The 26,169-nt window shown below is 45.3% G+C and overlaps 1 protein-coding gene and 1 long non-coding RNA gene across 5 annotated transcripts in view; one reads left to right on the top strand and one right to left on the bottom strand.

The window, feature by feature from the left end:
• Positions 1-26,169, top strand: part of JCAD (junctional cadherin 5 associated) — a 60,547-nt gene that overhangs the window by 5,420 nt on the left and 28,958 nt on the right. Inside the window, exon 2 of one of the 3 annotated variants that reach the window (XM_069006557.1) lies at positions 4,577-4,655. The exons of the other annotated variants lie outside the window; for them this stretch is intronic. The gene's annotated coding sequence lies outside the window, so the exon portion shown is untranslated. The remainder of the gene's footprint in view (positions 1-4,576; positions 4,656-26,169) is intronic. 3 annotated transcript variants of the gene reach the window in all.
• LOC138106256 (uncharacterized) lies at positions 14,887-26,076 on the bottom strand. Of its 2 annotated transcripts, none has more exons than XR_011148953.1 (3): positions 25,738-26,076; positions 21,693-25,376; positions 14,887-18,892 (listed from the first exon to the last, which is right to left on the bottom strand). It is a non-coding gene; the product is annotated as an uncharacterized lncRNA (long non-coding RNA). The 2 variants fall into 2 exon arrangements; XR_011148952.1 differs by lacking the exon at positions 21,693-25,376 and having other exon boundaries at positions 14,887-18,486; positions 18,661-18,892.

Here is a 26,169-nt window from a genome sequence, read left to right as displayed (position 1 = left end):
TGTCACTTGGGCTGCGTGACCTTTACAGAATCCTCCAATTCCAGGGACACTTTCGAAAAGTGACTTATTTTGTGCTCTATTGTCTTGAAACTCAGATGCAGAAGGGGAGTGAATACACAGTCATATCAGGAAAGAAATACTCGTTTCTGATAAGGCAAAATGGCCTTACCTTTTTCAAAAGAAGGAGGCCAGCACAGGGTGAGGAAGATGAGCATTTCAGCCTTTTGCACTGGTGAATTTGGGAAACCCCTACCCAGACATAAGCTCAGGTTTCTGACAGTCAGACAAGTGTTGTATTCCTCAAGTCCTTTTTGTATCAATTCATTTATAACACCCTTGTGAATCCCATAATCCAAGTCTATGCATGAGACTTACAACACACAAAGGGTCCTACCAACCTCAAACTCACTGAGCACTTTTAACTGCTTACGGCCTTTTAGTACATTTTCATTTTTATTTAGATGTCCTGCCCCTCAGCAGTGAACTTTTCTTGTTTTCTCTTCTTTTCTGCTACTACCAGATGGATGTTCATGCCCTTGGCATTGTCTTCCTGGAGGGAAGAACAGCAGCTCCTTGTATCCCACTGCAGAAGGTGGCTCCAGCTCTGTTGCCACTGTGCACAATAAACTCTCACCCAAGTCACCATCCCTGACCCTCAACAAATCAAGAAGGGTTGTAAAGCAAACCCACGTTGCCATGTGCAGCCTTCTGCCATCAATTGTGTGTCCATCAGAGACTGGCCAGCACATGGGATGGGTTGTGCACAACCAGCCATAGCCACCTTTTCCCCTTCTCCTCCGGCACACGGTCCTGCTGCTGCATGTTGGGTAGCAGCGACCTGTGGACTTAAACCCTACCCTGCCATCAGGCAAACTGTCAATGGCACTTGCAGAGTGGCTTTCTTGCACTGTGCATGCACTGGCTAGGACTGCCAGGGTTTGCACCCCTGCTGCACATTGGCACGAGGCAGGAATTGCCTTGTCAATAACTTACCTTGGGAAAACAGAATCAAATAAAATTATGTTATCCACCTCCAACGCCTTTGCTCATAATGGATTGTTTTGGCCTCCTGCATATGTGTAATCAAATGCTGCTGCTTTTCACATGCTACACTTCACTGTGTTTAAATCGAGAGGGATCTCCCTTAAATATTTATTTAAACCATAACATCCCTTGAGCTCTTTATAAATTGCTGTACAAAATTGACTCCAAACACTATTTTAAAAATTGAATTAAACTGGTTTTCTGCCTGAGCACAGTGCTGTGGGCCAGCACCTCCTTCTGCCAGGGCTGAAGATCCTGTAGCTCTGAAAGCCAGCCCCTGCTCCACAGGACTTATGGACCCGGCCCTCAAATTGTTCCAGAGTCGCAGGGCAGAGTTTCAGAAGACATAGTGTTTTTTCCCCAATAACTCAAAAATCCTGTAACTTCCAGACATAGGCTCCTTCCCCGGATGCAGGAAAACTGCTCTGAGAGCTGTCTCTTCCTACTGGTACCCACACACCACAGCTGAGGCTGGAAATACAGTAATGCCAATCCTCTGCAGCTCACAACTGCTGGGGGGCAGGAGGAAGCTAAGGCTGCTGATATTTTTAAATAGTGTTTAAATCATGACTTCATAACCTGGCGTTCTGGGAATTTTCTGAGCAAAAGATCCTAAAAATACATAAAACACACAACATAATCTGTACTATTTGGCTGGAGTCTGCAAATCTAAGAAGGATTCCCCACCCCAAATAAAAATATTTTTATATTGTATATAAAAGGGAGGATTTAAACTCTTCATATAGCAGGCCATTTTTTTGTATTTAATTTTAGTTAAAGGTGGACTTACACAGAAATGTTGGTAGTATTAATGTTATCTGTTAAAAAGTTTACACTAGATCAGCAATAAATTAGTGGAGAGAGCTACAGCCCTTCTTCTGCATTTCTAATTCCACATTCTTCCAGCATCCTGATGAATCAGTTATTGGCTAAATCTTCATAGTCAACATGGATTTGGGTGGAAATTGAATTACTCACCATCTAAAGAAAGTGCGAAGAAGATAATTCATTATGCTGCTCCTTAGCTATAATTGAGGCTCATGTCTTAATTCAAGGCTCTGTGTGGGTTTAATCATAGAGCTGAACTGGGGAGAAATACCAAAGCTTCTCTGAATCATTTTTATTCCCGCCCCAGTTCTTTGTCGTTAATTACATCAAGACATATCTCCAAGGAGACCAAGAGTGGTGCCATCAGCCTGCTGTCCCTTAGGTCCCCCCAAAACCTTCACTTGTTTTGCTAAGTGCAGTGTGTCTTCGGATGGTCCCTTGGGAGGAAGAGGCAGGCTGCATTTTGCTTGAGATCCTTTTTGTTCTGAGTGCAGATTTCAACAGAGTAAATGAAAAGGCACAGTCTTTTTAGAGCGAACACTAGCGGTGAAGCTGGGAGATCAATCAGCCTTTTCTCAGCTAAAGATGATTACAAAAAGAGTTTTGAACATCAGGAGGGCACTGAGCATTACTTTCCTCCCATGGTGAATGCAGTATGGGGAACATGTGCCTCAGACATCTTTTTCCTTTTTCCAGGCTGAATGGGAAAGACCTCCTTGTACTTTTCTCTCCATTAGCCAAGGCCATGGTCAGCAACATGGATGAAGTATCACAGTTCAATAATTTCAAATCAATACTTCATTACTTTTCTCTGTTCAGAGGAAGCACATTTTTCTCTGCATGGGTACATAGAGCCTTTATCCAGCTCTCATCCACCCAGACATCTTGTGTCAGTTTTAGGGTTAATTCCCTCCTTTTAATTTCCTGCCATTATTTACTCAGAGCACCTGGAGTCAACCTTTGACAGTGAATGTGTCTGAAATAGGATTTCCAGAATAAAGGGGTTTTTAAAATTTTTTGCCTGTACCAGTCAATCTGAACATCTGCTTGGTAGCTAGAAAGGGATTTTTCTTCTTCTCCTTCCAAACTTTTGCCTTTCAGTGGTAGCTCTTACATAGCCACTGGGCCTGGCAGTTCCACTTCAGGGGATCTTCTGACAGTCATAACTTTATCCACAATCAGGCCAGAAAGTCAAATTACAGAAAATTTTAGGGAACTGCATGGTCCTGAAACTGTTGTTTCAGACACATCCCAGATGCTTAATTCCAGAAATGAAACATTTTGATGGTTCAGAACTGAAACAACTTGTTTCCAGTTTGAACTGAATGAAAGCCTCTGACTTCCTCTCAGTTTGACATTAGCCCATGCCCTCTCTTTTCTGCTTTGGTGTCTCATGAGGGCTTGTGCTTGCCTGTAGCCACGTCTCACCAGCTGGGCTGCACACACCCCTAACTCACAGCAATCACACTCCTGCATTGCTCCACTTTCACCAGTTTTCTCATGGTCATACACACCTGTAATGAAAAGTATTCACCCAGAAAAGGGACTTTGGCAATGTGACCCAAAGCACTGCAGCAGGAAGCTGGAAGCCCCTGGGAACCTGATGTAATGCCCTGAAAAATGCAAGACGGAGGAAACCAGCCATGTAGCATGACCTGAAGCTGTGCCAAAAGAAGCAAGCCCATTTATTTCACTGTACTCTTGCAAGGACTGGAGCTGCCTCCTGAACACGGTGATACTCACTTCCCAACTTTCACCCTCCTATATTTGGAGAAGCAGCTTGAAGTGTGATGCTCTGCATCTGTTCTGGCTGTCCTACGTACAAAACCAGCTGCTTCCTTCTGCCCAGAGAGTGCTGGAGGGTTGTGGACAACCTAGGCATGGGGCAAAAGTAGAACTAGGCACTGTGACCACTGTACTAGGCACCCTGCAAAGGTCTCAGATGTTTGCATGGCCAAAGTCTGCTCAAAGCGGCCTTGGTTTAATTCAGCCCTGTTTGTATGGCTTTGTGAGCACCGAAGCAGTGTGAGTCCAATGTTTAACTATTGTTATTTATTAGGTAGAATACTGCCCAGTCCTGGGCCTGAATTCTCTAAACTGAAGCCCAGTATATACAATCCGTCTTGCCTCTCTCCAAACAGCATCCAGCATCAATCACGGCACTATAAATTGTTTACACAAAACTGCAGACATCATAACTTATTTAATAACTCTCTTGTTGGTCAGATAAGTAAATATTTCGAAAGATTGTGAACATCATGGGAAGCTGGAACTGCCTAGACCAGCTCCAAGTGGATCCAAGTTAACAGGGGACCATATTTGCCTTGCCTTTGATATCCCTGCTTGAAATGGGGCTGAGAAGAGATCTGAAAACAAGCCTCCCTAAGGGAAGCTTATGCAGTTTTAAAGATGCTCAACCTTCTGTAGAGATAACAGGAAGAAGTAAACTGTGGAAAAAGTTTGCAAAGAAACTATCTTCCTGAAGCTGTAAATTTGAACTTGTGGGAGTCAGACCCTCCCCCTCCTTCTCCATGTGGTCCTCTTTAAACCCAAACAAATGAAGTGGATGCCAGAAAGTCTCTGCTGCAGAAGGGGTTGAGGGTTCATTCCTTGGGCCATAGCTAGAGACTGCAGGGGTGGGTTTCTCTCACTGTTGGTGGAAGGGATGGTGGCAGCACCTTCACACAACCACCTCTTCTTGCAGACAGCCATCCCCAGAGCTTTGGCCATGAGAAGGGGAATGGTGTTGGCATTGACTCCCACACTTCCATTGCCTGCCTGTGGTAAGTCTCCATGCTTATGAAAACAGACCCTGGCTATCTGTTTCAGAAACAATCAGAAACATGTTGGTTTATGAGATATTTGTTTCCAATCATTTCCAACAATTATTTGGGATCTTTTTCCTTTCAAGTTCACTGAGTTGTACCAGTTCACCTCCTTTTCAAAGGGGCTGTGTTACATGCAGGAATGTGGAGTTGAAAGGACCTGAGTTTTTGCAACAGGAATTTGTTTTGGAAGCAAGCGAGTCAGAAGGAGAGGAAATGGGCAGCTCACCAAGGGCTTCGGCAGGATTATCCCACCCTTTCAGCAAGCTACAGCCAGGGCAACTCATGAGCTGGGGCTGAGCCTGCTTCCAGTGGGGGTAGGGACAGACAAACTGCTCTTACCAGAGTTTAATACAGCATAGGATATTGTCATGGTGCTTGAAACCTCATCTGAAAAATCCCCTCCGGCACAGACCTCGCTAATGTGAATCATAGACTCATAGGATATCCTGAGTTGGAAGGGACCCCCAAAGATCTTTGAACCCAGCTGTGGCAGCCACTACGATGCTGGAAACCTTCACCTGGCTGAAGGTGGCTGTAGGCTGCTGCTGTTGGGTCACTGGGGTGCTGAGGAGGGCACTCCTCCACACAACCCCCTGCCAAAGGCCAGGCACAAAGTCCATTGTCAGATGAAAACACATGGACTTGAGGGTAACCTTGTGCTGAATCAGTGGCTCAACTGCATGTTTGGCATTTACTTGTTTGGTACCTGACTGGCCCCTCCTGGCCTGTGTTTTCTTTCATAAGATTTTAATTCTTAGTCTTTTGAGATACTTCAACACCTCCCATTACTGGTGCATCTGGGCAGTTTTCTTAAAATATATGTTTCCTTGCACTGTGTGTATCATTTAATGTCAGAGGCATGTGTGAGGCTGTCCATGTTTGCAAAAAGGCAGGGGTTTCATCCCAGGACTAAATCAAATGCTGCCAAGACAGCACAGTGCAGACATAAATAAAACATTGGGTGTAGAGACCAACTGTCAGTGGTTCTCAGCTCCTAAATATCCATTCCTGTTTGTGCACAACCATACTTACTGGCCCTTCTGCCTCAATATACTCAGTATAAACTGATGATTGATAGAGAAAACAAGTTAAAAAAAAAAAAAAAGTAATTTCTTACACAAGTGGGTGCATGTGGAGAGGAGATGGGAAAAGCGTACAGAGGTAACACTGACCTGGTGGCAAACAGGGTAGTGTGAAATGCTGTCAATACAGTCAATATGTTCATGTCCCACAGGTGCAGAGAGGTTTCACACGATGAAGTAAATGTTTCCTAATTCCTAGACACACATGATAGAAAAGAGCAGCATGCAGAAGGAAACACATCCTGGTAACCTGCCAGAAAGAAAGGTGTTATTTTTCAAAAGAGAGCTGGAGACACTCCAGCTCTGGATCCATATCCAGCTCTAGCCTCCAGCCGTGAATACTAACCTGCACCTAAGAGCCACCACTCTTGTGGGCTGTATGCCATAGATACCTGTGTGACATTGCTTATGTGGTTGTCACTGAATGGGGTGTCCCAGTGTGCTGGATGAACCTGTGGACATTACAGGAGGAATATTCTCCCACCACCTGGAGCCCCAAAGCCCTCAGACTCCCACTGTGCAGGATCCCACAGCTCCCATAGCCCACCACAGCTGTGTCCCTTCCTTTGTACTGGGGCAATGGGTGATCCATCTTTTCCACCAAACTCTGCCAGCCCTGGATAGGTGCTCTGCTGCTTCTGAGCAGGTGATGTGTTGGTACATACCCTGCTGCTCAAACTTTGTTGTAAGATGAAGGTGCTATGCAGCTGTCTCTGTGCGAGTGTTCCTATTGCCCAGCACCTACACCAGGAAGTTTGCAGTGGGGGTGGATTTGCCCTTAACTAAGTGCATTTCTTTCCCTATCTTCATTGCAACATGTCACTGTTTTTTCAACCATTAGTGATTTTTCCCCCTCTCTCTTAACGTTGTCTGTGATTTCTGTGTCATGAGGAGGAGTATTGTCAGATCACATTCTCATGATGGGAGAGGCAGAAAATCCGTTCTGTATATCATGTGACCTTGGCTTCCAACACCACAAAGGATTTCTTCAAGCCCTGCTCATTATCTCGTTTTATACTTTAAAGAAAAGTGAAAATGCTGGTGACAAATGGCCTCGTTTATCACATTTAATTGACTGACTATTCTTTTAAGTCTCTGAAACACACTTTGGGCCAAAGCACTGGAAAAAGAACATGCCATTTACCCTGGTCTGCTGCCAGGTCACATTAAAAAATGTTCAGGAGGTGTTTTCTAGATCAGTACACGGAGCAGGAGTAAGTGTGTGCACTCTCACCACAGCACACTTCCCTCCTGGTTTCTAGCAACCACGACAGTGTCAGCCCTTTCACAGGCAAGCAGCAGAAATGAGCAGAAATGAGAATTTTGAGTGAAACTGTTGTGGGAAGGGTGAAGCTACAAAAAAGTTGTGTGTGAAAGGTGTCAGTACTTCCCTGCTGACAAAGGGAGTGCCTAGAATGGGACTGTGGGGGGCTCCCTTCATCCCAGAACGAACAGCAGAACTAACCAACATTTTCAGTGACAGCTTAGGCAATGTGAAAATTAGCAATGTGCTCGTTCCAGCTATGGCAGGAGTTGTGCTGACTGTAGGTTGCAGGAATGACAAATTGGAGATAGGGATTAAAAGCCCCAAAGATGCAGTTTGGGAGGGATGACTGCACAGCTTTCCCCAGTGTCCCTGAGCCAGGCTGGCACTGACTGTGTGGGCTGCTGCTCAGCCCCAAGGACCTGCAGGTTGTGATGGGTCATGGGCTGCCTATAGTGACCTATAATGTCATACTGTAGCAAACAAAACCCCAAACATCACCGTAAACTACACAGACAGAAATACAGCGTGTAAGACACCCCCCTTCCTTCAGTTCAGCTCCCCTTGATAGTGTGAGATTTCACCTAAAGATTTCTCTTATGGAAGGAGGTGGTATTCCTCAAGAAAGGTGTATACAGGTATGTGCAGGAAGGTAGGCTAAAGAAACTGGGTTTGATTGAAGAACAGAAATCTAAAGAGACAAAAAAAATTGCTTTCAAGCACATGAGCGGTTGAGCAAAAAGAAAATGAATAAACTTCTCTCTGTCCCTGCTGCAGACATCAGCCATATGCTAAAATTTCAGTGAGGGTGTGTACTGGCTCTGGCTGGGACAGAGTTAAGAGAGATTTAATACAGATTTAAGGAATGTTTCTAATAGTGAGTGTAGTAAAATACTGAAATACTTTGTCTCAGGAGACTGTGGAGGTTCTGTTATTAAAGGTTTTTCAGAACAGATTATCCAGACATCTGTAAGGGTTCACCTAGGCATGGGATGGAAGGATGGACTGGAGCCAGCCTGAGCCCCTGGGGACGCTTTGCATGAAATTTTCATCACATTAATTTGGACACAAGACTCTTCTTATAAAGTACTGAAGACACCACCCTGGTTTTTCAAAAATCCCTCCAAAAAGCTTTGAGTCTTGACTGAGTCTGTCTCCAGTTTGGAGGTGGAAATATTTTGACTCCTTTCCCCAAGCCACCCTGAGACAAACCTGCTCAAAGGGGACAATGAACCCCAGAGTCACAGAAATCTTCTCTCCCCTACTGTCCTCTGCTGGCCTGGGACTCCCAAGCTGGAAAGGGTGGGGAAAGGACCCTTGTTCCAAGTGGCAAGTGGTTCCAAGAGCCATTCTTACATTCCTGCTCCTTCCCACAGCATCACACACAGGATACCCCAAAACCCAGTGCCGCCCCCACAGCTGCTCACCCCCGGGGAGACCAGGTGCCTTCACAGCCCCAGACCACCCCCACTGACCACTGGGGGACTCAGCATTGCATCCTAAGTGAAAAAATGACACAAATCCTGCTGTCCTGATTAGCCACCCCTCTAATCCCCATGATGTCAGCGGGGTTTTGCTGGGCTGGATTTGGCCCATAGCCAAAGAGCTCTGGGTTTTATTGTCCTTGCTCTGGCTGGTGGTGGCAGGAGAAGGCTGCAGGTGTGAGCCTGCAGGAGGAGCCTGACCTGGTGCTTTAGATACCCAGCAAAATTCATAGCCAAGTTTTGTTCATCTTTGTGGGAAAGGTGTTTCCTGAAGAATGCAGAAAAATCCCACCATGCAATTCCTCTTTAACTACACAGCATGTACATATTTATATATGTGTATGGGTTTGATTATATCTATGTGTATAAATATATATATATATATATATATAGTAATTATACTGTCCTCATGATTTTTACAAACACAGTTTCTGGGGCTAAGACAAGGTACGTGTGTGGTGGGGGGAGGAAAGGAAGAGATGGAAGGAGAGGAAACTGCTGCTGCACACAGCAGCTCTCATCTAACCCCCATTTTTTACACTGATGGAATGCACCCAGTGACTGTTTCTACTATTTAAGGAAAAAGGTTCCTATACAAAATCCTGTGGTTTTGAAGTGATCCTTTTATAGGCATAAAAAGATTTTTCCATATCCCTCTGTTTGATTTCTTTTCTTTTACTCAGACCTGGCTATTCAAATAGATATTTGCAGAATATCATGCACTGGAATCAGACACTTCATTCAAATTCTTGGTACTGGAGATCAAATATCCAACCAATTTACTACATAAAGCCATGGGGATGCAAACTGAAGTCAGTTTAGCTGTAGGGCAGTGCAAGACAGAGTTGAATTTTGTCCGGCACCTATCCCAAGGGATTTTGTGCTGGCAATGACCCATCACAGAATTGAATGTGCTGTATGTTCCACAGCGGGTTTGCCTCTCTCAGGGTTCTCAGTGGTGGTGAATATTAATGGTGTTTGTAATCTCATGTTTCGGAGTAAGAATAACTATATGTTAACCTTGAGTTAATAACACAGGGGTTTAGGGTGCTTATCCTAAACAGCAGCTGGATGCAGTGCACAGCCTGCACCTGGAGAAGGGACCTGAACACTCATCTCTCCTGTCCCAGAAGTGAGAAGTGTGGCATTCACATCTGTACAGGCCCAAAACGTGGTGCACGTCCTGGACAGAGAGGTGCTGGCAGCGATGTGTGACGGGGCTACGGTGGGGGGTGTCTGGGCTGTGGCTGTGGCCTCTCCTGGGGGAAGACTCGTGCAGGCAGCACACATCACATGCAGAGTCTCAGGTGGGATACACACAGCCCAAGGGCAGATGCTGAGCTGCTTGGCCCAGCTAAAATCCTGGGATGTGAAGCAGCAAAGCAAACCCTGGTGATTTACAAGCAAGTCCTGAGACACCTGGGGGTTCCCTGTCTCCCTCTTCAGTCAACATTGTCCTTGGGGGCATCTGGGCACAAGAGCTAAGCTGGGGATCCGAAAGCAGCATTACACAGCTCAGTGCTTTGTAAGGACCAACACAATATTTAATTTAAGATTTTAATTTAATTTAAGATTTAATTAAATCTTTATAATAAGCCTATACAGCCATATACTGTGCTGGAGGCAGCTTTTCTGCACAAAACTACAAGCCAAGGGATTTACAGAGCTCCAGTAGCCACTCACTGCCAGATGTCTATTATCTCATCACATACATATGCTCCACAATGATGCTGGAGCTAATACTTTCCTCCACCACCACAGAGATGTGCCTGGTACCACCAGTTTGTGCTGACATAAATAACAACCTATCCAAGCATCTCCCCTACAAGTGCTGGGGGAAGGGGCAGGGACATATGTTCCAGATGGAAATACAGCCAGGGGTTGTGCCCTTGGTGGCTTTGAGTTATGTAATTTTATCTCAATGCAACATGAGAGGAAGCTATTCCTCCATACACTGCATTGTATTTGGCTGCCTGCTCACATACTTCTTTATGAATGTAGGAGGACTGGTTATAGGGATGATGACAAAAATTAACCTGCTATGTGGCTCCCCCTTCACATATGAGGTATGTTCACTCATCCCTGCTTTAAAGTTATGTAAATCTCTGACTTCAGAGGAATAAATTTTGATTTACTCCCACACTGAATGAGTGGGAAATGCTGAATTTTGGATCAGTGGTACAGGTCTCAACTCTACAGGCTTTCAGTTTAAAATCATCTTTTAACTGTATATGAGGTCACTACAGAAAATTACGTGATCCACATATGTTTCCATCTAGAAGGAACAAGTAAGGCCAGGCTGAAGATACTTTGACAGAATGGGGATGAAAAACTAAGTGGTGTCTGCCCACAGAGGGACAAACTCATGGCACCCTCCCAAACTGTGGGTGGTCTATTGTGCATTGCTGTAGTCAATGAGAACATTACACTCATACATGCAAACCTAATTTGAAAAAAACAGTATTTAAACAAACAATGAATGTATTGTAACCTCATAATTCATACACACTGAACCTTGGCTCTCCGTACTCCAATACATAGTAGCTTTCTCAAAACCCTGTAATTTGATTTTAAAAAAGGAATGCTGTGGGCGTTGAGTTAGTGTAGAAGTACACAAGACCATTGATGATTCTGTTTTCATCCACACGGAGCATAAGGCAAGTAGGTGATTTATTTTTATTGGCACTCTGGCAGATAAGCTTCCACTATTATGAAGTTGTCATAGGTTGGGTTGGCTCTGGCTGTCAGTCAGAGCACGCCCAGCAGAAAACCCAATTCAGTAATTACATCCTCCTCAAGGATGTGTTGCAGGGGAAGGCTGTGGCCCCTGCTTCTCCCATGGCCCTCGGAAATAACCAAGAGTGCTCTGAGCCAACAAAGGACTTGGACTGTTGTTGATTTTTGTAAATGTTGCAGCACGCCATGGGACATCACAACTGTGCTACAATGGAATGAAAAGTGTTCAAATTCCAAAAACAACTAAGCCCTGAGACTGAAAAATAGAAATCCATTACAAAGATGCTGAGATCTGGTACCACCAACCCCTTTTACAGACTTCAGCAGAGTGAAGACAAGAAGAGCAAGGTGGGGCATCTTCACTTGGCCATTGCTCTCCTGGCTTCTACAAAATTAACACTGTGGTCACCTGGACTCTGGAATAAAGAGGACAAACTTTTGATGGATATTCCCACTCTTGCCAAGTTGTAGCTTATTTATCCAGATCCTACCCTTTGCTTGAAGGAGACCTTAATTATCACGCAAATGACATTTTTACCCCATTCATCTGAGATCTCAAGAAGGAAAGGAATTTTTTTTAAATTAAAGATTGCTAGAGAGGTCTAGCAAGTAAAAAGACCATGAATACAAATGGACTATCAGGGCTGAATATCAGATTACATTAACAGCCCTGCAGAATTTGCTCCATTTAATTTAGCTTTAAATTTCTGTGCTGTGGGTTTGTGTGTCTCCACAGTAAGACTCACACTTCTTGGACAATGGCAGCCCACTCTGTACTCACTTTTTCTGTGGAAACAAGGCAAATCTCCTGCAGCTTCAAGGCCAACAACAAAGACATCCTAAAGAATGGCAAATCACAGCTCCACATGCACATGCTTTGGGCAGGTCTGAAATCATCTGCAGTGGAGAGCGGAGCTACTCAGATTTTGTTATTAAAAATGTTCTTCCCAAAACTAGAATTTTGTCACTGTTTTTTTTTAAAGTCACCTCTTGCACACAAATGTTGCTTTTAACAAGTGTTTTGCGGTGTATTTTAAAAACACAGCTGTAAATTAGGTCTACAGTTTTTTTTAAAAAAGTACCTTAAGAAACTTGAGTTTCATTTGTCTATCTTTAGTACCAGGTACATAAAAATTAAAAAAATATAGAAGGGTGTTCTTTATATTTTAGGAGTTTCTTCACCTTGTTTGTCCGTCTCTCTTGTACCTCCAAAGACTGGGCCACTCCTGCCTTTCCTGCCTTACTGAACCAGTTCACCAGAGTGGCCCCAGGACCTCAACACCAACACCACTCTGATGCAGTCTGCATTTTGGAGAGGGGTGAACAGCCCTCAGCGCCTGCCGTGGAGAGGAGGAGCTGCACCCTGGGCCACCCACAGGCCCTGATGGGACATCCCGGGTCAGACCCTCAGCCACGTGCTGTGTCCAGTGCTGCTCCTGTGCTCCTTCTCCTCCTTGTTTCTCAGCCAGAGCTTTGCAAAGGTCTGAGTTTCCTCTAGCTGGCAGCTGGGCATGCTGCTTTCCTTGATGAAATCTGTTTGGAAATGGTAAAGATCTGAGGGCTCCCTCAGCTGGAAAATCAGATTTGGCTTACCTGAATGTCAGGTCAGCTGAGCTGGAGTTAATAAACAGCTGGGGATGAAGAGGGACAAACAGTGATGGAGTGGCTCGTGGGAGCCTGTCAGATTGGTTTCTTGCAGAGTCTGGCCCTTGGTGCTGCCTCAGCCACTGCCTTGGGCACCCCCTGCCCTGCCAGGAGCCAGCGCTTGCCTGGGCAAAGGGCAGCTGGTGCTGGGACAGAGCCAGCTCGTCGCGTGTCCCAAACCCACGGGGACTTCATGGCCTGGGAACACCTCCAGCTATAGCAGAGCCACACACTGCCTTGTGCAGATGGACTGACAACACAACCTCACAAGCCTCCTCTTGGTGGGAAATGCAGCTAAATAATCCAACTTCTTACTTGTCTCTGTCAGTCAGTGGGCAAGGCCCCACTGCTGCTGGGCTTCCAACTCTGGGGACAGGAAAATGGACCATCCCAGGCTTAGCATACCTGCATCCCTAACTACATAGCCAAGGCCCTTTAAAAATGTCTGTAGAGTTGGAACAAAATGGATTATGCAAGAAACCCTTCTTATACAGTAGCTCTGAATATGCTGAACAGCTTGAGGAGGGCATCCCTGCCCTGTATGTCCACCAGTGAACCCCACACATCCTCTTTTCCTGGGTATGTCCTGCCCAGTATGGAGTCTAAGCACCCCCATGTTAAGCTCAGAGTTTCTTTCCAGGGTGGGATAAAAAGGCAGACCCCCTGCCATGTGCCATGGGCTGGTTCTAGCACTGCTGCACAGGCAGGGCTGTGCCCACACCGTCAGGAAGCTGTGCAGGGAGATATCTTGCTTTGGAAGAGGGGACAGGGACTGAGACAAAAAATGCAGAAAACTGCTGAAAATGTGACTCCTGGTTACCATGGCTGTAATCCTCCTCACAACGCTGCAGCTGAAAGAGAAAGAGAGGTGGCTGAAGGCAGCCAGGGGCTCTGCCATGGGGATTTCATCGTCTTCAGAGGACACATGGGGTGACAGCAGGAGTTGCAAGGGGCGTCTCCAGGTAGGCACTGGTTATGACAGTGCCCCTTCCCACAGATGTTTTGGGGCCCTGGCATGCCCGAATTTGGACCCCTTCTCCTTCCAAGGCATGAGTGCCCCTAGAGCAGGAACCACCCCACTGCATCCTCCATCCCTCCTTTTGGACAGCTCATCACGAAATGGACGCAGTGGGAAGGCACTGCTGGAGGTCCTCTTGGGATTCAGATCACCAGCCCTTACCCTGTTTGCTCATCTCCTTCTAGTCAAAAATGAGATTATTCCCTTCAGCTGCCAGAGGCTGAAAATAAAAATGAGTCAGATCTGATTTTGTATCACTGCAGTCAGACTTTCTGTGCTGTGCAGGGAAAACAAAGAAAGGTGAAATCCCTGTAGGGAAGGATTTGCAAATTCTGCGGGAAATTGGTATTACAGATAATTGTTTCCTGCTGAGGGGATATAACAGAACTTTGCAGAAAAGCTGTCCTTTTCAGCAATATCCACTGCAGTGTACCCAGGCACACAAGTCTGTCTGTAGCATAAATATGCTCCACTGCACATTTTCCTCCTGCACCTGAAATTTAGTATTGGTTAATTCCACTGCGATTTCCTTTAAAAGAGACATCACAGTGTAAATGATAAACCTGTTAAATTACAAATTAGGCGAAATGGTGGGTGCTTTGGCCTCTGGAGCATCAAGACTGATTCTTAATGGTAGCTGTTGAGACTTAACAGTTGAAAATGTGAAAATTATTGACTATCAGAACAAAATCTCTGCTCCTAGGCAGGTTCATGCCACCAGAAGGCACTTTTTTTTCATGTTTGGCTGGGCATAAAAAAAGACAATTATGAGTAGCTTCTTCTTTGTATCTAATGCCCAGTATTTAGAGAGTATGTCATTTTTTTCTCCCTATTGAAGGTACCATGTTAAAATAAGTCAGCAGTAATAAAATAAATATGACAATTAAAGTAGTTCTAGCTTTTACTATTGTATACAGTGATGGATATGCTTATATATTTTTTTTTAAAAGTCCTTTTTTTTTTCTAAGCCAAGACACCACTGGTAGGCTACTCTGAGCTACAATAGTGTTAACAGTGGATGGGAGAATGGGTCCTCAGACAAGCCTCTCTTTATTTTTCCACTGACCTTACCAAAGCATAATGATGGCACTCGCTGAATCAAATACTGCTGTCCATTGAATGAAGCCCTCTTGCTCAGCTGTCTCTGACAGCTCTAAATTTGAAGCAGCAGAAACTTTGACCAGACAAAAGAAAACTTCTGCTTATAATTATCACAACAAGACCAAAACCAAGAGCACTGTGACTGTTTTATTAATAGTGTGCTTTACTGCTCCCAACCTTTGCAAAATCTGTTTATCTGGCTCTCCAAAAAATATTACTACTTGGACCTATTTCATATGGATCGTGAAGGATAAAGACATTCCTGAAAGCTCACTTGCCAGCTCTGCTGTTCTGCCAGAAGCAGTAATTTGAGAAGGAATCATGGTCCCTTTGAAACATGGATCACAGCATGGCTGGAGGATGGGGCCCAGCCAGACACACATGCATGGACAGATCTAGAGGAGATTTGTTCTCTGTCCCACAGTAGCTCTCATCTTCCCTCTTCTGCTGCTCTGCAGTTTTCCTGCTGAGGACACATGTAGGCAGAGAAGACACCAAATCTCATCCTTGAAATAATTTCAGAAACATGCTTCCACATCGGGCTCTTCTCCTGATTGTGGGAAGAGGTGCCAACTGCAGAAGGCCGGAGAAGGAAGTGGCTCAGATCTCATGTTTTCCTTACACATCTCAGTAATATCTTTTTGAAGAACTAGAGCATTTTTGCAGAACTGAAGGGTGCTGATGGCATCTGGTTTAACACGATCAACCTTGCTTGTCGTCCCAAATTTACTGGCTAGCAGATCAGCTCGTCTGTTAGATGGGTATAGTGGCTCCCTGACATCATCAGGAGTGAATGTGTTACATCAATTAAGCCTTTTACAGCCCTGCTTGGATTTAAGTAAAGAGCAGTAACTGAAGTGCTTAATGAGGAAAACAGCTTGTGCATGTAGAGCCCTACCTGAGATATGTATTTGAAAAGTGCAAGTGTCGGTCACACAGAGCCCTAACTGCTTTATCAGACAAGAGGAGAAACCTGGCAAAGCTTAATGGTCTCATGGCAAGACATGTGAATGTGGTCAAGAAATGTCTGTCAGAGATGTCTGTCAGTTGTCAAGGGATGCTGACATCCAAAATAACCAGTTCCCAGGACTGGGAACTGTGTACCTCAGTTTGTCATCTACTCAGAGCTTTCTTGGAAGTAAGCGGCTTTTTCAGAAGCAAGGTGAGTAAGCTGTAGTAGAAGAGCAACTATGGTCTTCCTCACTCCCTGTAAGTCACTGCCATTTCATAACCAGGTTTCTGTAACTATTTTGAGCTCCATCTTGAGAAAAGAGGCACATGGACAGATATACTCTGCAATGTAATAGAGGAGTTGGTTATTGGAGGAATTTTATAGCTTGTTAGGAATGCCTTTAAGCTATTTTTGTGTAGATTTATATTGATGGCTGGCAGTATGAGTGGATTTGAACCTGGCATCCCATGACCCATCCAGTTTCCACACAAGCAGCAGATGCCAGGCCTGACTCCACTATTGCCTATCAGGCCACCAGTAGCAAGAGCAGTGGAGGAGAGATCATCTGTTTTCTGTGAAGGGTATCTTCATCATCTCTACTGTGGAGCCCTGTTAGAGAGTGGGAGAGGAGAGTGTTACATGGGAGAAACGTTCTCAAGCCAGGCTAGTGGCTGCCTCCTCCCTCATCAGTGTAAAAGCACATTTGTGCTGTTCTCTTCATGACCCTCTGGCTGCAAAGAACTCCACGGTGGCTGTATCAGGGGAAAAGACCAGCACTGGCCACAGTTTGACCAAGAGCAGCTGTGGTTGCTGAATTCAGAGTTCAGGCACATCCAGAGAGCATCTGAGTATCCCAAACACAGCCACCTCATCTGCAGGGCTGGACAGCACAGGCACATCAGGCAGGCTGTGGTGGCCAAGCCCAGTCAAGACAACAGAACCTAGAGTCAACCTACTGCAGAAGTCCAGGTTTTTAAAGAGGTTCAGGGAAGGGGCATACAAAAAGAGGAACCTAAGTCCTTAGGCAGCTGTGAATCACTGTCTTGGATTTAGGCACCTAAGTGCTTTTTTGGATTTCATCCCAAACACTTCACTGAGTGAGTGTTGCATTAACAACAGCCCACTCAGAGGATAAGCAGCAACAGAAATGCTCCAAGCCACTATTTTAATGCAACCTAGAATGTGAACAAATGATCACTGCAGAAACAGCTGTACTGGGTTATGGTGCCATTGCCCCAAGCTGTTTCCTTCACTTGTACAACGAAACACCCCTCAGCAGATCTTCCTTGCAAAACTTCCAGCAAAACCACCAGCCCAGTGCAGGCCAGAAATGTATCCAGGCTAGAACCACTGACTTGGTGTTGAAATGGGCATGCAGGTCCCACTGTCCATACATCTGACTCTGTTAGAGGGGAAGGTGGATTCTGGTGGGTAGAGGAGGACAGCATCTTAAAGCAGTATTGTTATTTCTGTAGGGATTTTTTGCCTCTATTTTCAAATATGGAGCAGCCACTTGTAAGGACCCGACAACTTTTGCAACTCGCTCTTCAGGTTCCCTTCTGAAATATGTCAAAGTACCTACATGGTTAGTGGTGCTGCCCATGACCACTAAGTTCATGTTAAATAGAAGGACAACAGATGCTCTCCTAGAAATGATGGGAATAAAAAGATAGGGCTGTGTGTGCCCTTTTTCACTTTAGGCAAGCATACTCTAACTTTGGAGGATACACATTCAGGTGAACGCTGCCTGCAGGGCACAACAAAAGACAGAGATGAAGTAAGAAGATTCAGTTCTATTTTAACTTTCCCCTTGGAGTGGATGTAGCTTGACTTCTCTGATGTAGGCTGCCTGGCTGCAAGTTGCACATAGAGGGGAGGGTTTAATCTCCTTTCAAACAGCCATTCATTCGGAGGCTGGCTGGCTGCTTTTCTCCCAGAGCAATCTAAAGCACCTTGAACAAAGGATCTCCTTCTAGGTTCAGGTCTTTGTCAGGTGAAGGCAGATCTTACGAGGTCTCACATCTAGACAGGGGAATGTGGGACCCCCAGAAGAGGGACTTGCCTGAGGGGGTGACTGGGTTTGTGCACAGTGGTGATGCAATTAAAGAGTGTGTGTGGTGTAAGTGTCCCACAGCATCCTGGTCTTTAAACAGCCTGTCTCCTCTAAGGGATGCCTGCATGATGCTTCTGTATCACAGTGCTGCAATATGCCCAAATGTCAGGGGTGAAGCTGGATCCAGGGAAGGAAAGGATGTGATAAATAAGGCTTCAGTGGTGTCTGTTTCTCATCTGAAGTAGAGAAAATATGGTGAGGTAGAGGTGTAATTTCCACTGATGAGTCTGGAAGTCCTTTAGTGAATTGGGGGATGCATAAATTGTGCAGGTGACCTCAGAACAAACCCACCTAGTAAAATGCACATGGATGCCTTTCGATTAATCTGAATGAGGCTCTGCCTAAAAAAATCTTCTATTATTTTGGTGCTTGGTTCCATTTTCTCTCTGGTCCTGGAAGGAAGGAAGGAAGTAGAAAAATTCAGCTTGATAAGGAAAGTCTTCTGGTAGGAGAGCTTGAATTTCTCTGCCTTCCAAGCAAGATTTCTTTGTAATATCAGTATAAACTTCTACAATATAACTAATGAATTTCAATGACTTTCAAATCCTAATGCAGTCCCTACAGACCTGTAAACCTTCATGGTGCAGGCTGACATTCTGGTGTTGGTGCTGCAATCCTCTGCACAGTTGCTGTAACTTAAAATGTTGTCAAGCAAAACTGTGTTTCCGTAATGCTGCTCAGGTAACTTCTTGGTACCAGTACTTTTCCAAAAAATATCTCCTCTCCTGTCTCTTCAAAAAGCAATTCCAGTGGAGAGTAAATAAGAAGTGGGGATGACATCAGTATCTGCAGAAGTGCCTGTAAAAAAGAGAGCAAATAAGAGTTAAATTCAAGACTAAAATACACATGCACCAGCCAAGTTTATTACTGTGGGGCTGAAACATATTCCCACTCACTCCACTAAACCTGTCTACAAGCAGGTAGAAAGGAAGGAAAGCAGCTTGGAAAGCTGACTCTGTGCAGCAGAGATGCTCTGCACAGCTGTATTTTTCTTTTTTTTGTTTTCTGCATGAAGCAGAGGTGGCTCTGTACCACCCCCACAGATAACAGCACACTCCCTGTGTGATTTCGTGGTGTAGTCAGGCATTTGGAAAGGATTTTTCTATGAAGAATGGATTTGAGTCATAAGCCTTTGACCCTGCGGCCCATCCGAGACGGCCGTGACAGGTCACTGCTCCCTGATAACGATTCCCCACGCCGTCTCTGCCGCTCCCACGGCGGTGAGCTGCTCCGGGGTGGGTGCAGGGCCCTGGCCTCCCTCCCGAGCCCTGGGATCTGTGCAATCTCCAGTGTCAAGATGTGTTTGGATAGGGAAAGCTGCGACACTCTGTTATACATCAGATAGATAACAGGAGCATCCCCTCGCCTGAGGAGACAGATGCCTGGTGCTGGGTGTTGAGTGGCCAAGGCCCGTCCGTCTGTGGGCTTTCTGCCTGCTCTCTAAACCTGCATGACAGTCACATCTTCAAGGGGCTGTTTTTTGGAAGATAAACATAGCTTCTCTGGTTCAAAAATTACAAGTCATTCTCCTATTTTTTTTCTTTAACCGAGAAGGTCTGTAATTTCAGCTTTTTGGGTGAGGCTCTCTGTGGGAATGCACTGACATGAAGGGGTCTTGCAAACTCTTGTTGAACTTTTTGAGTGCTCCCATTACAAATAAGCCTTTCTTCACTCTTTGCCCTTGCTACTGCGCTCAAATTCTCTTATTAAAAAAACCCAAACAACCTACTGTAGATAGCTTTCTCCCCTTGATCTCATAAAACTAGCTCATGTAGATCCACTGGAGGGAGACACTATTTCAGAAAGGGCAGCCCTGTCTTTTGAAACTTAAGACTTGAAAACTTATGTTACCACAGCTAAAAGCTTAAATTGATGAGTTAAATAACTATTAATTCAGTCCTTATGGACCTAATAGAAACTACGACACAAAGCATTTATAAAAAGAGCCTTTTTATTGTGTATTGAAACACACAATTTCAAGGATGCTCTCCTCTCCCCAGGGGAGCCTGCACTCCTCAGGGAAGGGCTGGCTGCAGAGGCTCCAGTGTGAGTGGTACCAAAGTACCCCCCCCAGCAAGTGCTGGGGGAAGGACAGTCACTCAAAGGCATTTATCTCCAGCCTCCTGAGTGCAAGCAGGAGGACTATCATGGCAATGGCAGGCCCACAGCCCATGGTCACTGATCTGGCTGCCCCTCCTGCTGTGTGCCCTTGCCAGCTGCACACAGGTGCCTCAGCACCTTTGAGCCTCTCTATATGGCTGTGACCATAGGGAAAAGGGAGTAACCTGCTCCAGGGCAGCTTTCCTTTATCTTCCCAACAATTACAGTCTGACCAAAGTTTTGAAGAGTATAACCTTTCCAGACTCTATTTCTTGATATTTACTGCTGTAGCTATAGGTTCTTCTGCCATCAGCATATATTTTCCTTTTTTTCCCAGGGCTTCAGTTGTCTCTTAATAGCAGTGATTTCACAGCCTAGACATGTCAGTGTAAATAAATAAGAATCCTTTTATCTGTACTGTATTTTCCACCTTCCAGGTTATTGTTTATACATACATGCTCAGTAAAGGGAGGAGATATTCCCAAAAGGTGTCTCTGGTTTCTACATTACTTCACATACCTTTATCACTCTGGCCTTTGTGTTTCGCCTCCCCCAGATTATCCACTATTTCAGACTATTCTCCCAAATAAAGACCTGCTCAGCACCCATTAGGCATTTGCAAGTTAAATTATCTGTATTAGTAAGAATATGACTGCAGCTGTTTTGAAGATGAAGTTGATTCTCTTTTTTTCCCCCCAAGTAAATTTGAAATTCATTTAACAAAAAAGGCAAAGAATTTTTAGCTAATACCTGTGGGTAGCCCCAGTTTGTTTTCAGTCTTCACTGTGACTCCAACAGATCAGTATCTGACTTTGACACAGTAAATCTGGAGTCACAGCGGGGTGGTGCTGAACTGTAGCCAGACATTTGGTGGGAGGACAGGGTGGAACCCACTGCTTGACTACACCTACACTGGACATCAAACATGGCCCAGTGGCTGCTGAGCACTCACAAGTAAAGGTGAAGTGGGCATTTCCACAGACATCATCAACACATTGTGGTAACTCATGAGATCTGACTGAAGGCTGCTCATCTTTCAGCTTATTTAAAGTCTGTTTTCCTCATGCAATAGTCCACACAATGATGTTAGTGGGATCCACAGCTCTTACTAATTTCTTCTTATTACAGAGATCAAGATAAAACCAGTGCTTGAAAAAAGACCTTTTCTAAGCTGCACACCTCTCACTTCCCAGTGTCTGTGAGCCTCCCCTCCTTATCAAGTAGAGCTCACATCTCTTGCAGGAATGCCAATGTGGCAGTCACAGCTGAGCCTCCATGTGGAGCCTCATGGAGATGGATGGAGCTGCCATAACATCTGTATTATACCACTTTGTACCCCAGTACATAATGCATGAAATCTGTAGTACTTTACTAAGCAAATGCAGGAATTAGTCTTCTCTGGAGTAGTAACCATTCAAATAAACTAAGAAAAGTAGGATAGATCCAACACCAACAAGCTTTGCTACTGCGTAACTTCTCTTCTTTCATCTTGCCCTACCTTTGGAGGATGATTCTTCCTCCCCTCGACACCTTGCTGAGAGGCCAGCTAGAGCTTCTAATCCTTCTCAAGAGCTTTTCAGCTGAATGACTGTACAAATATTTTGGTCAAGAAACACCCCTGAAAAACAAGGCTTAACTGTTCTGTTCCTCAGCTGGGTGACAGGGGTAATTACTGTGATAACTTCCCATCTCTCTTGGGTGTTATGATGAGAAACTCATTAGTTATTTTCTGAGTACCCTGAGCCAAATCCTTGAATAAAAGAGCTGTAAAGATTGTTTTAACAATATTTAGCACTTCAAAAGTTTTGGAAGCACTACCTAATTTTCCCAAATGTAAACCAGCTAAATTCTGCAGGGTAATTTGTGTGCCACACCCCTCAGCCTTTTCATCAGTCTTCACAGCGTTCAGGAACTCACATGATATGGGTGTACGCTTTCTCTGTGTTCACTAGTCTTTTCTTTTTAGCTTTTCCCCCCATTTTTTCCTCCCTCCAGCACACTTTCATGTGTCATACTTTGGGACTTTAAGGTATATCTGACAGAAATGATAGCTGAGTCCTTACACTTAAAGGAAAATACTCTCCATCAGTGCAGTATTTCTGCTCCCCAGCAGCCTCTGGCCCAACACCTTGCACAGACACCAACTGCTGTGAATTAAATCGTCTTTGCAGAATGGTCACCACCTGACATCGTGAACTATTTCCCTCTATTCAATACACACCCGCCCCATCTGCTTTTTTTGGATGACTAAGAAGCAATAAAGCAGTTTGAGAAAAGAATCCCTGAATACTGAGTCAAAACGCAGCTAAAGAAGCACCAGAGAACTGGCAAATGAAAACCTCCCTTCTCCACAGCAGTGCTTAGTGTTTCCCTTGATGTAGCAATAAAATATCTGAAGTTTCTCTGTTCCAAGCTAAAAAGAGATGCCAATTGCATAAACAGGTGATTACTGTCAGGATGGGCAATGTGAACTTTTTCTTGCAAAAAGGTAATAGCTATTTTGTTTATGACTAGCAGCTGTTCTAAGTAAGTTTAATATATCATGGCTGTAACATGCCATATAGGATGGACAAGAGGAAAAAATAAGCAGGGGTTTAATAGCACATCTGTGGCTAGTTAGTTATGGTAAACTTCAGGTATGTGGTGATTTCAGCATATGTTCCTAAACATTTTCCCGGCAACTGGATCTAAGACAAAACCTTACGGTCTTTTGGGGAGTAATTAATGCACCTAGTTACTTCAAACTTCACCAAATTATGAAAAAAATCTGCTTGATTTCCCTGTAAAAAGCACTGATGAATGATCATCTCCAGAAATGAGGCTCCAAGCCTGCAACAAGTTCTGTAGGAATGGCAGGAAAGTTCTGGCCTTGAGCAGCGACACTGCTGATGGGACATAGAACATAAACACAGGACTCCCGATCAGGGAGGTTCTGAGGCCAGAGAGAATTATAAAGGCATAAAGCAGCCATAACTTGCATCAAGCAGAGCACAACCTCCCATTCACTTGTCATAGTGATGAGACGCTGCAGTGCTGTTGCTGAAGAGTTGGCTGGTGTGCAGCATGTCTCTGTGTTTTTCCTTTCTTCTTCCCTGTAAATTAATTCGTCTGCATTTCCCCCATCTGGCCTGTCTTGCTCATGTTTGTGTGTTTCTGCTTTCCACAATTTCTGTCCATAATGGCCACTTGCAGGCCAGACTTGTAGGCGCTGCTCTTCATCTCCCGAGGAGCTGAGTCCTGGTGTTCCCTGCTTGCCCAGGCATGCAGACCTGCTCTACCGTGTCCTACAGGATCCAAACCTGCCTGCTGTGACACATGGGATGCTCTACTGCTTGCTGGGTTCATGCAGCTCCACCATGCTCCTGTCCAGAGACCCAACTTTGTGCACACAACCACCATCAGATCCATGGTTTCTTTGCCCTTCTCCTTACAGGGGACAATAATGGTTCTCTCCTCTGTTGCCCCATTGAGCCACCCTGCCCCATCACACTGGTTTTCACCCATCTCAGGAGTCCTACATGGCAGGACAATGGCTTTAGTGCTCTTTTCTCTTTTGCAAACTTCGTTTGTATGCTTCTCTCTCAGCCATATTTAGTTCTTTCAGCCTTTTCAAGGATGAAACACTAAACTCAAGAATGTCTGACAATGGTCCCCTTCTCTGGAAAGAGCCAGGAGAGGGAGATCTCCTCAGGCAGCTGCAGGACTGTGGGCTTTGCAGGGGAGCAAGGCTTCATCAGTTGTACACATTGACAAAAGGCAGAACTGCTTTCCTGCCTCCTCTGCTTTCTTTCATCTTTGCCCTACTCCTGGCAGTCACAGTCTCACAGTAGCAACCTGAGGACACAACCCCGCTGATCTGGGCAAAGACAAAACAAGAAGCAACATCTGCCCAGAGAACTTGCTCTCTAACAGGCAGAGGGCATGATGCTGCAGGAGCAAAGGGAGTCCCTGAAAGCTGTACTAATGATGAGAAGCTCAGAGCTCAGAGTTCCCAACTCACAGACTAATGGCTTCATGGGTTACACCAACCCTCTGGGCAATCCCCCTTAGACATGAATTGGGGCTGCCAGCCATCATTTGTTGTTAATTGTGAACACAGCCCAAGGCATCCCTCACATTGTCTCAAAAATCATGTCTGCTTTCTGGTTTCTGACTGTGGAGCTATGTTCAGCTCACGTTTTCAGGTTTTTCTCTGTAACAGGAGACCTAGGAGCATGGGCACAGTCTTATTTTTTTAGGAACTTTTCCTCTGTTTTCTTTAACTTTAAGGTCCTTTGACTTCACTCCAGGGAAATCTTCAGTGACTGCAGGACTCCAGACAAATCTGCAGGAGTGCCTCCTTCCAAGGACTGCACCTCCCTTTGCAGCCCACAAAGTGTTCTCAGAAGAGATGTAGCAAAAATTAGCCCCAGGTGCAGAGAGGCAACTGAGATGTGCTGTCCTCTGTGCTTTTATCATGCTGTCTACAGGCTGTGACATCATGAAGACAAAAAGATGTCCCTTCCCTTTGACATTGTTCAGTAAATGGTCCAATTTCAAATGGTCCAATGGAATGGTCCAGCCTGTTCCCCCTCCACACCTCTTCCCATCCCCTAAATCCAGGTCCAAAGCAGCTTTCCCAACAGAGAGCCATGAGCTCCAGGAACAAGGACCTGCTCTGTGTGGCGCACCATGACTACCTAACCAGAGCAAAAGCTTTTGTCTTGGGAAGAAGGGATATAAACAGGACTGTATCCTACAACCAGGGAGAACAAACAGCTCAGAGCTGCAGCCATGCAGATGAGAAAATCGTTCTGGAAATTTTTTCTTACAACACAGAGGAGACAAGTATTTTAAACCCCCAGAACTCCCATTTTGCATGTCATAATCAAGATATTTAAATAATAAACGGTAAGTTGTGGCAGCACAGCTTCCTTGATGGAAACCCTTGCTATTGTCACACCCACATGAAACTACTCTGTGACAAAACCTAAACCTGCTACTGATTGACTACTGTGTCAGCTACAAGGCTTTACCATGGGAAAATACAGGTGTTTCCAAACCAGCAAAGCCACAAAGAACTCCGCACACAATCTGCAGGGGCAGGGTGCAAGGGGTTTTGCTCAAGGTCCCCCTGTTGCCGGTGGCATTGTCCTTAGTGGCTGCATCATGTGTCAGCAGCTGCAGGCTCAGACCGTCACTGCTGGAAGACAAAAGGAGATGTCCGTAGAAAAGCAGGTCAATGACAATTACTCCCAGAGCCCTGTGAAACCGGGGCACCAGAAAACCTGTATGCAGTTTTGGGCTCTCCTGCAGACTTCTGCTGTGACCTTGGACTCATCATGTAACTTTACTGCCCTTGTTTTCTCGCTATTAACTAGAGCAAATATTGAATAGGACTCCATTTATGAACATGTGCAAAAGCGCTTTGATAGCCTGGGATAAAACTCAATTAAGACAGGGCAAGCAGTTAATGGGCCCAACCAATTATTAAAGTAAATGATTCACAAGCATACTTTTTTGGAGAGGGTCATTAAACCAAAACAGATTTGCAAATTATTCACCTGTTTCTAGAAGCTGAATAAACCATGGGGAGGGGACAGGTGGGGAAGCAGGCAACTAACAATGCTTCAAGAACAATTGAAGACCATGTTAACAACAAACCCTTTGGGTGCATGGCCGGGTGCCAGCAAGAACAGCAAGCTTTGGAAAGCTCTGCTCTTCTCCCTCTCTATTCCTGATAGACCCGTCTTCCCTTCTGCAGATTTTCCGTATGCTGAGAAAGCTGATGTCGTTCACCTCAGCTGAGCCACGGGCTGTGCTCAGCTGTGACGAGAGAGAGGGCAGGAGACGCCCGTCCAACTTTTCGGAGCAAAGCCCGTGCCTCCCGCAGCGCCCGCAGCGCCCGCAGCGCCCGCAGCGCCCGCAGCGCCCGCAGCGCCGCTGCCCCGCGGAGCCGCCGCGGGCGGGCCGGGGCGCGGGGGGACGGGCGGGGC

Source organism: Aphelocoma coerulescens, chromosome 2 (genome assembly GCF_041296385.1).
Source record: "Aphelocoma coerulescens isolate FSJ_1873_10779 chromosome 2, UR_Acoe_1.0, whole genome shotgun sequence".
NCBI lineage: Eukaryota > Metazoa > Chordata > Aves > Passeriformes > Corvidae > Aphelocoma > Aphelocoma coerulescens.
This window is presented reverse-complemented; position numbering and strand designations above follow the sequence as displayed.